Genomic DNA, 13,757 nt, shown 5'->3' with positions numbered 1-13,757 from the left:
CTTCCACCTAAGAAAGTACTTAAGAAAAGATTGTAGAGATGTTCCTCTTAGTTGTCCGCCCCCCCCCACAACAAAACCCAACACCCAGTGCCAGATTTATGGGGATGCTGACAATTGAAACCTAACACTGAAGACAATGGAGATACCCACAAATATCAGAAGCTCTGAACATCAAATAATGAACAGTGGTAAATTCAGAGGGGAATTATTTACTGTCAGGTAAGTCAAGGTAGAAGAGCTGTTTAGGTAGGACGTTGGGGGAGCCTAAAAGGGGGTAATGAAGGTGTGCTCCTCTCACTTTGGCAAACCTTTTTTCCATCATTAAAGATGGAAGTACAGCAGAAGACTATCACTATTTAACTGGAAGTGTACACAAAAGTTTGTTCTAAAAAGATTTTTTAATTAATTAATTGGCTGCATTGGATCTTCATTGCTGTGCTCTGGCTTTCTCTAGTTGCAGCGAATGGGGGCTACTCTTATTTGTGGTGTAGGGGCTTCTCATTGTGGTGGCTTCTCTTGTTGTGAAGCATGGGTTCTAGGTGCATGGGCTTCAGTAGTTGTGGCACGCGGGCTCAGTAGTTGGGGTGCATGGGCTTAGTTGCTCTGTGGCATGTGGGATCTTCCCGGACCAGGGCTTGAACCCATGTCTCCTGCATTGGCCAGCAGATTCTTAACCACTGCACCATCAGGGAAGCCCTAAAAAGATTTTTTGATCAATAATTACCCATTTAAGGGCTTCCCTGGTGGTGCAGTGGTTGAGAGTCCGCCTGCCGATGCAGGGGACACGGGTTCGTGCCCCGGTCTGGGAAGATCCCACATGCTGCGGAGCGGTTGGGCCCGTGAGCCATGGCCGCTGAGCCTGCGCGTCCAGAGCCTGTGCTCCGCAACGGGAGAGGCCACAACAATGAGAGGCCCGCGTAACGCAAAAAAAAAAAAAATAATAATAATTACCCATTTAAAAAGTGCACCATTGATAGAGATTGGTTCAAGATGGCAGAGTAGAAGGATGTGCGCTCACTCCCTCTTGTGAGAGCACCGGAATCACAACTAACAGCTGAACAATCATTGACAGGAAGACACTGAAACTCACCAGAAAAGATACCCCACATCCAAAGACAATGGAGAAGCCACAAGGAGGGGCGCAATCACAATAAGATCAAATCCCATAACCGCTGGGTGGGTGACCCACAAACTGGAGAAAAATTATACCACAGAAGTCCACCCACTGGAGTGAAGGTTCTGAGCCCCATGTCAGGCTTCCCAACCTGGGGGTCCAGCAACAGGAGGAGGAATTCCCAGAGAATCAGACTTTGAAGGCTAGCAGGATTTGATTGCAGGACTTCGGCAGGACTGGGGGAAACAGAGACTCCACTCTTGGAGGGCACACACAAAGTAGTGTGTGCATAGGGACCCAGGGGAAGGAGCAGTGACCCCAGAGGAGACTGAACCAGACCTACCTGCTAGTGTTGGAGGGTCTCCTGCAGAGGCGGGGGTTGGCTGTGTCTCACCATGAGGACAAGGACACTGGCAGCAGAAGTTCTGGGAAGTACCTTTGGTGTGAGCCCTCCCAGAGTCTGCCATTAGCCCCACCAAAGAGTCCAGGTAGGCTCCAGTGTTGGGTCGCCTCAAGCCAAACAACCAACAGGGAGGGAACCCAGCTCCACCCATCAGCAGACAAGGAGATTAAAGTTTTACTGAGCTCTGCCCACCAGAGCAACAGTCAGCTCTACACACCACCAGTCTCTCCCATCAGGATACTTGCACAAGCCTCTTAGATAGCCTCATCCATCAGAGGGCAGATAGCAAAAGCAAGAAGAACTACAACCCTGCAGCCTGTGGAACAAAAACCACATTCACAGAAAGACAGACAAGATGAAAATGCAGAGGACTATGTACCAGATGAAGGAACAAGATAAAACCCCAGAAAAACAACTAAATGAAGTGGAGATAGGCAACCTTCTAGAAAAAAATATCAGAAAAATGGTAGTGAAGATGACCCAGGACCTCAGAAAAAGAAAGGAGGCAAAGATCAAGAAGTTGCAAGAAATGTTTAACAAAGATCTAGAAGAATTAAAGAATAAACACTGAGAAAAATTAAAGGACAAACAGAGGTGAACAATACAATAACTGAAATGAAAAATACACTAGAAGGAATCAATAACAGAATAACTGAGGCAGAAGAATGGATAAGTGACCTGGAAGACGGAATGGTGGAATTCACTGCTGTGGAAAAGAATAAAGAAAAAAGAATGAAAAGAAATGAAGATGGCCTAAGAGACCTCTGGGACAATATTAAATGCATCAACATTTGCATTATAGGGGTCCCAGAAGGAGAAGAGAGAGAGAAAGATCCGAGAAAATATTTGAAGAGATTATATTCAAAAACTTCCCTAACATGGGAAAGGAAATAGCTACCCAAGTCCAGGAAACACAGAGAGTCCCAGGCAGGATAAACCCGAGGAGAAACATGCCAAGACACATAGTAATCAAAAAGACAAAAATTAAAGACAAATAAAAATTATTAAAAGCAACAAGGGAAAAACGACAAATAGCATACAAGGGAACTCCCATAAGGTAGCTGATTTCTCAGCAGAAACACTACAAGCCAGAAGGGAGTGGTGCTATATATTTAAAGTAATGAAAGGGAAGAACCTGCAACCAAGATTACTCTACCCGGCAAGGATCTCATTCAGATTCAACGGAGAAATCAAAAGGTTTACAGACAAGCAAAATCTAAGAGAATTCAGCACGACCAAACCAGCTCTACAACAAAGGCTAAAGGAACTTCTTTTGGTGTGAAACACAAGGGAAGAAAAGGATCTACATAAACAAACCCAAAACAATTAAGAAAATGGTAATAGGAATATACATATGGATAATTACCTTAAATGTGAATGGATTAAATGCTCCAACCAAAAGATGCAGGTTTACTGAATGGATACAAAAACAAAACCCATATATATGCTGTCTACAAGAGACTCACTTCAGACTTAGGGACACATACAGAATGAAAGTGAGGGGATGGAAAAAGATATTCCATGCAAATGGAAATCAAAGGAAAGCTGGAGTAGCAATACTCATATCAGATAAAATAGACTTTAAAATAAAGAATGTTACAAGAGACAAGGAAGGACACTACATAATGATCAAGGGATCAATCCAAGAAGAAGATATAACAATTATATATGCACCCAACATAGGAGCACCTCAATAAATAAGGCAAATGCTAACAGCTATAAAAGAGGAAATCAACAGTAACACAAAAATAGTGGGGAACTTTAACACCTCACTTACACCAATGGACAGATCATCCAGACAGAAAATTAATAAGGAAACACAAGCTTTAAATGACACAACAGAACAGATAGATTTAATTGATATTCATAGGACATTCCATCTGAAAACAGCAGGTTACACTTTCTTCTCAAGTGCACACGGAACAGTCTCCAGGAGAGATCATATCTTTGGTCACAAATCAAGGCTTGGTAAATTGAAGAAAGTCGAAATCATATCAAGCACCTTTTCTGACCACTACACTATGATATTAGAAATAAATTCCAGGGAAAAAAACGTAAAAAGCACAAACATATCGAGGCTAAACAGTACCCTGCTAAATAACCAAGAGATCACTGAAGAAATCAAAGAGGAAATAAAAAAATACCTAGAGACAAATGACAATGAAAACAGGATGATCCAAAACCTATGGGATGCAGCAAAGCAGTTCTAAGAGGGAAGTTTATAGCAATACAATCCTACCTCAAGAAACAAGAAAACTCTCAAATAAACAATCTAACCTTACACCTAAAGGAACTAGAGAAAGAAGAACAAACAAAACCCAAAGTCAGTAGAAGGAAAGAAATCATAAAGATCAGAGCAGAAATAAATGAAATAGAGACAAAGAAAACAACAGCAAAGCTCAATAAAAATAAAAGCTGGTTCTTTGAGAAGATAAACAAAATTGATAAACATTTAGCCAGACTCATCAAGAAAAAGAGGGAGAGAACTCAAATCAATAAAATTAGAATGAAAAAGGGGAAGATACAATGGACACCTCAGAAATACAAAGCACCATAAGAGATTACCACAAGCAACTCTATTCCAATAAAATGGACAACCTGGAAGAAATGGACAAATTCTTAGAAAGGTATAACCTTCCAAGACTGAACCAGGAAGAAACAGAAAATATGATCAGACCAATCACAAGTAATGAAATTGAAACTGTGATTAAAAATCTTCCAACAAACAAAAGTCTAGGACCAGATGGCTTCACAGGTGAATTCTACCAAAGATTTAGAGAAGAGCTAACACCGATTCTTCTCAAACTCTTCCCAAAAATTGCAGAGGAGGGAACACTCCTAAACTCATTCTACGAGGCCACCATCACCCTGATACCAAAACCAGACAAAGATACTACAAAAAAAGAAAATTACAGACCAATATCACCAATGAATATAGATGCAAAAATCCTCAACAAAATACTAGCAAACAGAATCCAACAACACATTAAAAGGATCATACACCATGATCAAGTGGGATTTATCCTAGGGATGCAAGGATTCTTCAATATATGCAAATCAATCAATGTGATACACCATATTAACAAACTGAAGAATAAAAACCATATGATCATCTCAGTAGATGCAGAAAAAGCTTTTGACAAATTTCAACACCCATTTATGATAAAAACTCTCCAGACAGTGGTCATAGAGGGAACCTACCTCAACATAATAAAAGCCATATATGACAAACCCACAGCAAACATCATTCTCAATGGTGAAAAACTGAAAGCATTTCCTGTAAGATCAGGAACAAGACAAGGATGTCCACTCTCACTACTATTATTCAATATAGTTTGGAAGTCCTAGCCATGGCAATCAGAGAAGAAAAAGAAATAAAAGGAATACAAATTGGAAAAGAAGTAAAACTGTCACTATTTGCTGATGACAAGATACTATACATAAATAATCCTAAAGATGCCACCAGAAAACTACTAGAGCTCATCAATGAATTCGGTAAGTTACATGATACAAAATTAATGCACAGAAATCTCATGCATTCCTATACACTAACAACAAAAGATCAGAAGTAGAAATTAAGGAAACAATCCCATTCACCATAACAACAAAAAGAAGAAAATACCTAGGAATAAACTTACCTAAGGAGGTAAAAGACCTGTACTCAGAAAACTATAAGACACTGATGAAAGAAATCAAAGATGACACAAACAGATGGAGAGATATACCATGTTCTTGGATTGGAAGGATCAATATTGTGAAAATAACTATTCTACCCAAAGCAAGCTACAGATTCAATGCAATCCCTATCAAATTACCAATGGCATTTTTTACAGAACTAGAACAAAAAATCGTAAAATTTGTATGGAGACAAAAAAGACCCCAAATAGCCAAAGCAATCTTGAGAGAAATAAAAAGGAGCTGGAGGAATCAGACTCCCTGACTTCAGACTATACTGCAGAGCTACAGTAATCAAGACAATATGGTACTGGCACAAAAACAGAAATATAGATCAATGGAACAGGATAGAAAGCCCAGAGATAAACCCATGCACCTATGGTCAACTAATCTATGACAAATGAGGCAAGGATATACAATGGAGAAAAGACAGTCTCTTCAATAAGTGGTGCTGGGAAAACTGGACAGCTACATGTAAAAGAATGAAATTAGAACACTCCCTAACACCATACACAAAAATAAACTCAAAATGGATTAGAGACCTAAATGTAAGACCAGACACTATAAAACTCTTAGAGGAAAACATAGGAAGAACACTCTTTCACATAAATCACAGCAAGATCTTCTTTGCCGCACCTCCTAGAGTAATGGAAATAAAAACAAAAATAAACAAATGGGACCTAATGAAATTTAAAAGCCTTTGCACAGCAAAGGGAACTATAAACAAGATGAAAAGACAACCCTCAAAATGGGAGAAAATATTTGCAAATGAATCAATGGACAAAGGATTAATCTCCAAAATATATAAACAGCTCATGCATCTCAGTATTTAAAAAAAAAACCAACCCAATTAATAAATGGGCAGAAGACCTAAATAGATATTTCTCCAAAGAAGACATACAGATGGCTAAGAGACACATGAAAAGCTGCTCAACATCACTAATTATTAGAGAAATGGAAATCAAAAGTACAATGAGGTATCACCTCACACCAGTTAGAATGGGCATCATCAGAAAATCTACAGACAACAAGTGCTGGAGAGGGTGTGGAGAAAAGGTAACCCTCTTGCACTGTTGGTGGGAATGTAAACTGATACAGCCACTATGGAGAACAGTATGGAGGTTCCTTAAAAAACTAAAAATAGAATTACCATATGACCCAGCAATCCCACTACTGGGCATATACCAAAAGCAAACCATAATTCAAAAAGACACATGCACCCCAATGTTCATTGCAGCACTATTTACAATAGCCAGGTCATGGAAGCAACCTAAATGCCCATCGACAGATGAATGGATAAAGAAGATGTGGTACATACATATAATGGAATATTACTCAGCCATAAAAAGGAATGGAATTGGGTTATTTGTAGAGACATGGATGGGCCTAGAGACTGTCATACAGAGTGAAGTAAGTCAGAAAGAGAAAAACAAATATCGTATATTAACACATATATGTGGAATCAAAAAAATGGTACAGATGAACCGGTTTGCAAGGCAGAAATAGAGACACAGATGTGGAGAACAAATGTATGGACACCAAGGGGGGAAAGCTGGGGGCGGGGTGGTGGTGCTGTGATGAATTGGGAGGTTGGGATTGACATGTATACACTAATATGTATAAAATAGATAACTAATAAGAACCTGTTGTATAAAAAAATAAGTAAAATAAAATTCAAAAAAAAAAAAGTGCACCATTGTAAAGTAAAAAAACCAGTGTGCTGTTGTGTGTTGCAAAGTGGAGATGGTGAGATCAACCAGGCTGAGACTGACTAGTGGATGGCTCTGTGCAGCCCCAATCAGCATGGTGCACACTGGTGAGAACAGTCAGGGACGGATTAAACAGGACAGTCAAAAGTCATTTTGCATTGTGTTTCTGATTTCAAAACTTATGCTCTTGACCACATGACTCTGTGTGTGTGTGTGTGTGTGTGAAGCTATCCAGGAAGTTGAAAGAAGGGGAGTTTGTACACACCTTTCATCATCAAGAAAGTTAAAGAGGTTACATGTGAAAAGAGCCTTGAAGATGGATAGGCATTTAAAAAATTCTAAATTTTAATTATTGGTATAAAACAGTATTTTTTTCTTGTAAAAATAATACATGCTCTCTGCAGAAAAAGTAGATAATTCAATAATAAAAAGAAAGAAAGAAGAAAAAAAACCCCACCCAGGATTGTGCCACCAAGAGAGATGTCCTTTCAGCAACTTGGTGTATATCTTCTTTTTTAAATTGAGGTATTGTTGATTTACAATGTAGCAAGTTGGTGTATATCTTCTAAAACCTAATTTCATTTTTCTAGGTAGACTGGTGTGTAGATCGATGGAGAAAGAGAGAAGAAGAAGCATGTTTATTGGGGGGGGTAGTAATGTATTGTTTTCACTTGTTTATTTTGTTTTTTTAGTCAATGTTATCTTAAGGAAGTAAGTCACAGATTTTGATGGGTGGAGAGGGCAGAGGTATTTTAGGCAGAGGAAACCTTTAACAGGACCATGGATCCAGAAAGGATTGTAGGGTGTGATTCAAGGGTAGATGTGCAATTTGAGGTGGTGTTTAGGCTGAGGGGAAGTTTGGAGCCAGCTTGGTAACACATTGGACTATCAGACTAAAGAGTCGGGAATTTATTTGGTAGAAAAGGTGAAACCATTAAATTATTTTTGAATTTTCTAAAGCTTTGCTTTACAAAGGTTAACTTAGGAATCAGAAACTGGATGAAGAGGAATATGATGAGATTAGAGACGTAAGAGCCTGTTAGAGGACTATACTCCAGGTGAGAGGAACCAGAAACAAAAATGAGGTGGGGACAGCAGGCAGAGAAAAGAAGAGCCACAGAAGAGGAAGAATTAACAGAGTAACTGGGTATCTGACTCGTGTGTGTGGCGGGGAAGGGAAAAATCAAAGATGGATGAGGGCTACAAGTGATGGGCCATAAACAGTCCTTGGGAGGCTGAAGGAGGAGCTAACCCAGGAGTAAGATGATTAGATGTTGACTCTGGGGAATCAGTGAGACACCCAAGGTGGGGGCGTCTGTCGGGCCATCAGAGATGTGAGTGTATGTTGAAACAGCACACGACTCTCAGTTACTCATAAGAAGCTTCTGGAAGCCAAAGGTGGGCACCCTATTAAAACCTTTGGTCTGCATCTTCCATCTGTGTCGACCTCCCTAAGAGGGCGCCTCTTGCAGAGTGTCAGTGCCGTCCACACAGTCGGCTTGACCCTAGTGAGCGTCGGTCATGCTTCACTGAGCTCTGCATCTACACATGGTTCTGGACCATAAATGCTGGATCATCATGTCATTCTGAGATCCTTTTCTTGGTTCATTAATTTTGATCTTCTTGAAAATAGTGGAGTGGCTGTACCCGAAGCGTGTACCTAAATGAGAAGGAAATGGCGTGTTTTCACCAAACAGGGAGTTAGAAGAGTCACTTTGTCTGCTTTAAGAGCCAGGTGGTCCACATGTGGGGATGTTCAGGTCCACCTCTTCCTCTTCCTACTGTAACACACCTCAGCTGTTTATAGAGATGGTGTGAATCTTACCCAAGTCATTAAAAAGGTTTCATACTCTGAATCCGAGGCTCAGGGAACCATGTGAGATTTGAGAATGTATTGGTGCCAAGCTGGAAGATTACGTTAATTCTTTTAAACCCTTTGAATCTGAATGAGCAGATGCCAGGCTGTAAAGTGATTCCATGGAATCTTGGAGAGATGATTCTCAAGGCCTTGTTCTCAGGGATGCTGGCTGTGTGCAGTCCAGCTCAGGTTGGAGCCATGAGTCTAGAGACCAGATTTAGACCTCCTACTGCTTCCTAAGACCCAGGCTTAGATCCCAAAGATTGCTTGATTGTGTCCATTTCTAATTTCTTCATCGCCACTACTCTCTGATTCAACTCCATCCTCTTGACTCTTCTTGACCTAGACTATTCCAACAGCTTCACTGGCCTCATCCCAGTCAACCCCTCCTCCACGCTGCTACCGGCATGGTCTTTCTAAAACGCTCCGAATATGACACTTACCTACGCAAAAACCTTTCAACGCTTGCACTGTTTATAGAGGTGAAAGCAAACTTCTCAGCTTACCGGAGCAAACCCTTGCATGCCCTGTCCTTAGTTACCTTTGCAGCCCTCTGCCACTGCCCACACTTGGTGCTTCCATGCCTTAACATGTACCCATTTCTCTGTTGGTAACGCCTTCTTCTTGGCCAGCTCATCTTCGTTCTCCAAAGACCAGTGTGTACGTCACTTCTGTGAATCATTCTGTTTCCTCGTTCCCTCTCTCTCTGCATGTTGGCTGAAAAAATTCCTTTCTCATCTGTGTCCCATTAGCTTTCTGTTCTCTTTATCATAATGCACATTGTGGTGTGGTAGATTGTTAACTATTTGCATGTCTTTTTCTCCGGCTGGGATATGGTTCCCCAAGAGCAGGAGTGTATTATATGTATCTCTTCACCTTTTCAGGAAACATAAAATAAGTGTTGTTAAAAAAAAAATGGGGGGAGGGGTGCATTCTGAACCATAGCTTGATCCAACCTCAATCTTTAGTTTGGGGTTTGTTATTTATAAGGCAAATTGAATGGAAAGGGTAAGAGTTCTGTTTAGCAACAAACACACATATTTATAGCTCTCATCTTTTTATAATAAAACTGAGATTTTGTAGAATATTTAGAAAAGGGAATGTAATCGAATTTCCCTTTTCTCAACTTGCTAAGTCCAAAGCTTCCCCCTACCATTCCTTTTAACTTTATGATTCAAAATATTATAAAATGTATTGATATGCTTGCATATCTTATAAAACAATGTAGCAAAAGTGATTTAGTTTTTTCTCAGGGATTGAGAATGTTAGTAACATATGTCAAGAACCTTTGAAATGTTTCTGTATCTTGCTCTGGTAATCTCTAGAATCTAAGGAATCGACTGTAAATACAGCAAAAGGTTTTTGCTGAAAAATGCACTGCTTGAGCTGAGATCTTGTGGCCATCCTGGAGGTGTGCTCCACGGATCTCCCTTCAAGAGAAAGGCTGCCGAGAGGAGGGTGGGTGGTCAGTGCACAGCCTCCAGCCTCTGCCCCTTTGGACCCAGCATCACGTACACCCAAGGCTGCTTTCACCCCAGATGGCCATGATGTCCTCAGAGCTACACTGGGGTATAAGGCTCTTCTTCTTCTTCTTCTTCTTTTTTTTAAAATTATTTTTTAAATTGAAGTATAGTTATTTTACAGTGTTGTGTTAGTTTCTGCTGTACAGCAAAGTGATTCAGTTATACATATATACATTCTCTTTCATATTCTTTTCCATTATGGTTTATTACAGGATATTGAATATAGTTCCCTGTGCTATACAGTAGGACCTTGTTATTTATCCATTCTCTATATAAAAGTTTGCATCTGCTAATCCCAGACTTCCAATCCATCCCTCCCCCGCCCCTCCCCCACCCCCTTGACAACCACAAGTCTGTTCTCTATGTCTGCGAGTCTGTTTCGTAGATAAGTTCATTTGTGTCACAGTTTAGATCCCACATGTAAGTGAGATCATATGATATATGTCTTTATCTTTCTGGCTTGCTTCACTTAGTATGATAATCTCTGGGTCCATCTATGTTGCTGCAAATGGCATTATTTCGTTCTTTTTTATGGCTGAGTAATATTCCATTGTCTATATGTACCACATCTTCTTTATCCATTCATCTGTCGATGGACATTTAGGTTGCTTCCATGTCTTGGCTATTGTAAATAGTGCTGCTATGAACATTGAGGTGCATGTATCTTTTTGAATTATAGTTTTGTCTGGATATATGCCCAGGAATGGGACTGCTGGATCATATGGTAATTCTAGTTTTAGTTTTTTAAGGAACCTGCATACTGTTCTCTATAGTGTTTGCACCAGTGTACATTCCCACCCACAGCGTAGGAGGGTTCCCTTTTCCCTTTTTGGTCTGAGGCTCTTCTTGTCCAGCCCTGTCTTCCTCTGTCTTTTCACAAGTGTCAGACCTTTGTTTTGCTCTGAAGGCTCCCTGCTCCTTCCCCCTTTATCCTTCATGGGAGTTTCCTTGGCAAATCTCCTGCACTTTTGTTTCCATCTCGGCACCTGCTTCCCAGAGGGTCTGACCTCACTGAGCTGTAGAATGAGTAGGAGGGGTGCTTGGGGCAGAGGAACAGAAGGGGCGCCTGATGTGAAATGAACTGGGAGGAGAGGCAGTGCTACACGTCCAAGGAAGGGTTCTGTGTGTTTGTTTACTTCATCCTCAAAAAAATCTTTATCTGTGCAACGATTTAAAAAAATAAATTTATTTATTTATCATTGGCTGTGTTGGGTCTTTGTTGCTGCATGCGGGCTTTCTCTAGTTGCGGCGAGTGGGGGCCCCTCTTCTTTGGGGTGCGCGGGCTTCTCATCGTGGTGGCTTCTCTTGTTGCAGAGCATGGGCTCTAGGCACGTGGGCTTCAGTAGTTGTGGCGCGTGGGCTCAGTAGTTGTGGCTCGCGGGCTCTAGGCGCACGGACTTCAGTAGTTCCGGCACATGGGCTTCGTTGCTCCGCCGCATGTGGGATCTTCCCGGACCAGGGATCGAACCCGTGTCCCCTGTATTGGCAGGTGGATTCTTAACCACTGTGCCACCAGGGATGTCCCTGTGCAAAGATTTTAATCAGAGAGGATGATCAAATTTGCATCTGAAAAGATTATTCTGGCACCATGGTAGCAAGGGGACCAGTTCAGGAGGCTACTCCAATAACCTAAACGAGAGTTAGTGGTGGTCTGAGCTAGGGTGGTGATGAGATGAAGACAGAGGTGTATTTGAAGGATGTTTAAGAAATAAGGAGACGAAGAAGAGGGAGGCATAAAAGCTACTGCGTTTGGGCTCATGCAGCTCAACGGATGGATGAGCCACACGTTGAACTTGGGATCCTTGCAAAACTGAGTGTAGAGGGAAGACCGAATCCATTGGATTCGCATGGACTGGATGTGAGATGCTCAGGAAGACAGTGAAGTGAACATTTGAAATTAGGGCCAGGACAGGTGAGAAAAATGTGTGCATGGGGGTAAGTGGTGCTGTGGGCGGGGATGCAGAAACTGGCGACCCTGGGACCAGAGTCTCTTCAGTGAAGAACGGGAGTGGCTGGGCTCTCAGTGGGGGACAGCAGCCCCCCTGCAAGGGGGCGTGGGGCCGAGCTGGAGGAGGGGTCATTTATGGTTTGACAGAAGCACAGATGAGCTATGAAGTGGAGGGGCAGGGCGACGTCCATCCTTTCTGCCACGCGGGTGTGCCTGGAGTGTGGGAACCACACACACACACACACAACCACATATGTGTGCGCACACACACACACACACACACACATCAATACATTTATTTTAAGGGAGCCAGAAAGCCTGAAGTTTGTAGGGCAGGCTGGCAACTCAGGCAGGAGTTGATGCTAGAGTCTTGAGGCAGAATTTCTTCTTTTTCTGAGAAACCTCAGTTTTTGCTCTTTTAGGGCCTTTCAACTGATTGGATGAAGCCCACCCACATTTACTGAAGATTATCTCTTTACTTAAAACCAACGCTTGTAGCATTAACCCCATCTACAACATACCTTCCCAGCAACACCTAGGTCAGTGTTAGATTCAGTGACTGGTCTCTGTAGCCAAGGCAGGCTGACACATAAAACTACCCTCACAGGGACTGGGGATGTGGGAGGAGTAGGTCATGGGACCTCGAGGTTGCAACGCAGACCCGTGGGGGGAGGGAAGCGCCTGCTGTGTTTGAAGACTCGGGGAGGGGGCTGGGTATGGACTGGCTACTCCAGAAGGCCTGGTGGCAGGTGTGTGAGATCGGTGGAGCCGCCAGGATGAAAGGGGCTGTACCAGAGGCTCCCGCGGCTGTGGAGGGACAAGTGTGACCAGCTCCGCTCCATCTTCACCCCCGCGGGTGAGCCCGGGGCCAGCCTGGCTCCTCTGGGATCCGGTCCGCCTTTGGGGAGCCTCCTCTGAAGGTAGGGAAGCAGCACGTCGGAGATGGGGGGGCGGTCACGTGATGCCCTGTCCCCGCCTCCGCCACGCCCACCTTGCTGGTCGCGCCGTTAGGCTGCACTCTTGTAACTCTGCGTCACTTATTTCCTGGCACAGATGGCTGTGTCTTATAGCGGCTTTCTAAGTTGTTGATTAACTATTGCCAGCTATGCTGTGACTCGGAAAGGACGCGTCTTTCAGGGGTGTGAGAGTAGGAGCTGCCACCTTTGGGAAAACAGGAGTAAAATCTGCCAATATTTTTGGTGGAATGAATATGTTTGGACTTCCCTGGTGGTCCAGTGGGTGAGACTCTGTGCTCCCAACACAGGGGGCCCGGGTTCCATCCCTGGTCGGGGAGCTAGATCCCACAGGCTGCAACTGAGTCCGCATGCTGCAACTAAAGATCCCACATGCCGCAATGAAGATCCCGTGTGCCACAACTAAGACCCGGCGCAGTCAAAATGAACAAATAAATACTAAATGGAAAGAAAAGAATATGTGTATACTTTGCAAGCACCAACTTGCTTGGAAACAGTGGATATTTGCCCTGTCACTGCTCAAGAACTAAGTGTCACAGAGCCATGGAGAAGG

Source organism: Mesoplodon densirostris, chromosome 2 (genome assembly GCF_025265405.1).
Source record: "Mesoplodon densirostris isolate mMesDen1 chromosome 2, mMesDen1 primary haplotype, whole genome shotgun sequence".
NCBI lineage: Eukaryota > Metazoa > Chordata > Mammalia > Artiodactyla > Ziphiidae > Mesoplodon > Mesoplodon densirostris.
This window is presented reverse-complemented; position numbering follows the sequence as displayed.